Consider the following 3,440-nt stretch of genomic DNA (forward strand, 5'->3'; position numbering starts at 1 on the left):
AGAAGTCAACCTTTAAAATTTAGAATAACTTACTAAATAAATTATGCACATAGCTATAGTTCTAGTTTGGCTATTTACAAAGAAATACATGAGGGTTGCTAGGCACAATACCCTATGCCTGTAATCCTAACTGCTTGGAAAGATGAGATCAGAAGGATTGCAGGACAAGGCCAGCCTGCGCAAAAAGTTTCAGTCTTTAAAATCGATAAAAATCTAGGTGTGGTGATGTACAGAACTTATCCCAGCTATGCAGCAAGTATAAATAAGAATATCATGTTCCAGGCCACCAGAGCAAATAGAAGGCTAAGGCATGGCTTAAATGGTACCATATCAAATGAATTGAAACCCAGTACCAGAGAGATACATAGGCAGACAGACAGACAGACAGATAGACCGACAGTATCTATGGGAGAGATCAGCAGGCAATTACTTATATAGCAATGGATCAAGGCACATACATTAATTTGCCAAATGCATATTCTAATATTATGTACGAAGAATTTCATTTAAATTGTTATAGATATCAAATAATAGTGTGCCTTTGCTATGCTCCACATTAAATTATTAGACTCTAGAAAATGCGGTCCAAGTTCAAATTATTCTAATATCCACAGAAACTGTGATCCTCAGATCTCAGCTTCCTGAGTAGCTAGGGTTACAGGTGTGAGGGCCTCGTGCCCAGCTTCATGGCACTCTTAAGGTCCCTAGAAAGAGCCACCTAAAGTTGTATGCATAAGATAAGGACAGAAAAATTACAATGTAAGGCCTGCCCTTAGTCAATATACCAGGAACATAGAGAAGACCCCTGTTTGCAAGGTGTTACTTCTCACCCTTCAGATTTTCTGGATAATGACCAAAGGACTTACCCTGGCCACTCATCTCTTCTCTTTAGACTTACCCCCACAGAGAATAAGATAATATTGACTATTCTTGATTGTGTATCACTCTCCAAAGGCTTGAATTTTTTCTGATAACAATCCTAGGTATAAACATTTTTTTTTGTCTGTTGTGGGGCCTGAACTCTGGGCCTGGGCGCTGTCCCTCAGCTCTTCAGCTCAAAGCTAGTGCTCTACCACTTGAGCCCACAGCACCACTTCTGGCTTTTTCTGCTTATGTTGTGCTGAGGAATCGAACCCAGGGCCTCATGCATGCGAGGCAAGCACTCTACCACTGAGCCACCTTCCCAGCCCCACAATTCTTATATTAAATAGATAATGTTGATTTTCAATCCTTAACTCAGTTTAGTGTTCCCCAAAAGGCAGTGACTTTTCACAGGTCCATATTGATTAATACAAGAAGTTTCTAACAGCTTCAGACAGACACATACAGGCAGAACTCCAAAAGTCCTTTTGTCATCTGACTCTATTTGCCAATGAAATTGGTGACTATTCATTCTCCCCACGTTCATTTACTCTTTTTGCTTCAGTCTTCAGTCTAGGCTTCTCACAGCTCTATTCTATCATCAGTCCATCAATATTTATTCTTTTTAATGGCCTTATTTTTTCTGAACTAACATTTCTCAACCCATTGCTCTCAGTGTAGACTTAGTATTTCAGATAAACAGAAATATTCCTGGATGAACAATTAACCAGAAAGAATATTTAATCTGCTTAGTTATAAGCAGTAAATTGAGATGCTTATATATTATAGAGAAAAGATGCATACATATATATATAAATACACATATGTAGTTAAATATTAAAAGAAGATTTATGTTTATTATGGATTCATTTATGCCAATCAGTCTTAGAGGTTTACATCATTTTTGGATATCTACTTGCTCTGCATTTTAATAAGATTTATAAATATTGATTAAAACTCAAATATCAGAAATCCTATCAAAATGTTCATCAAGACCCAGTTGTCTGGGATCTTCTAGGAACTCCTAGCCAACTAATGTGCACAATAATAAGGTTAGAAAAAAATGTCAAATGCAACCATTCATATCTTCTTTATTTATTTATGTTAATCATATTTTATTATCTTTAATTGCACAAAGAAGTTACCATTGAATAAATTAATTATGAGTACAATGCATCTGATCAATGTCACTTCTTTCATGATTCTCTGCTATCCCCTCTTACCCACCCCTCTCCTCAACTTCAATTCATAGGCTGTTTATTTCATATTATGACTGCATCCTATCATATCTTCTTTTAAAAGAATAATTGTATAGAAATTTCTCTATTTTCTGCCCATCAGACTCTAACAAATAGCTGAATTTATAAGTACATTGCCTATACTCCTTCTTTGGCATCTTTACTGTCCATATTTTTGTTTATCAGTTTAGTTTGATTCACTTCAGCAGTTTGGTAGCTGATTTATCTGTAAGAATTAAAAATGTGTTTCCCTTATGAATAATTCAAACCTTTGCTGGTTATAAAATTGTATCTTTGACTCTTTCTGCAGCCAACTGCTTCTTTCAAGTAGCAGATTCTAATTCATTAGTTTGTATCATGGGTCTGACATCTGGGAGAAAAATTAAAGCCATGTTTTGTTTAAACAAACTTCCCTTTCATTTCTCTTCACAGGTGCTATGATTTACTTTTTACTGTTATTCATCAGAAAATAGTTAATATTGTCTCCCAGTTTGGTGTTCTGGACTCCTGTTTTTGTACTGAAGTTTAAAGATAAAACAGGGCAAAGAGTTATGAATAAATTACTTAGGGTTGAGAACCTCCTTAAAACATAAGCAATAATATATATATATATATTTATATAAAATAGACACTAGAGGTTTGTATATGTAAATATAGCTAAATAGGAGGCTGAGATCTGAGGATCACAGTTCAAAGCCAGTCCAATTAGGAAAATCTATGAGACTCTTATGTCCAGTTAATCACCAGAAAACTAGAAGTAGCACTGTGGATCAAAATGGTAGAGTTCTAGCCTTAAGCAATAAGAGCACAGGGACAGTGCCCAGGCTCTAAGTTTAAGCCCCTCAACTGATCTGTCCCCTCAAAAATAAAAAAAAAAAACTAAACTAAAAAGATGAACTGGTGTTTGCAGATTGTTTATTTTTGTTCATTTTTCACTTAAATGAATAAGTGAAATAATTTTATAATGGAATATTAAAAATTTCTAACATAAGACTAATGTCTAATCCAGTTTCAGTTTGCTTAACTCTAGATTTTTACATATTTCTGCTTATATACTTAATATATCCTACTCTTTTTTCTCTTCTAATATCTAGTTTTTATGTTAATGCCAGTTATCATCATAAGGGCCCAGTATTGATTTAGACTTTCAAGGCAGTATGAAAAAGCATTTTATATAATTATACTTACTGTCACTATAAAAACTGCATGAACCAAGCACAAGAGGCTCACAATTGTAATTGTAGCTACTCAGAAGGCTGGGCTCTGAGGACCATGGTTCAAATCCAGCCCAGGGAGGTAATTCCATGAAACTCTTATCTCTAATTAAACAAACAACAACAA

Source organism: Dipodomys spectabilis, unplaced genomic scaffold (assembly GCF_019054845.1).
Source record: "Dipodomys spectabilis isolate Male_0828 unplaced genomic scaffold, ASM1905484v1 ptg000156l, whole genome shotgun sequence".
Lineage (NCBI taxonomy): Eukaryota > Metazoa > Chordata > Mammalia > Rodentia > Heteromyidae > Dipodomys > Dipodomys spectabilis.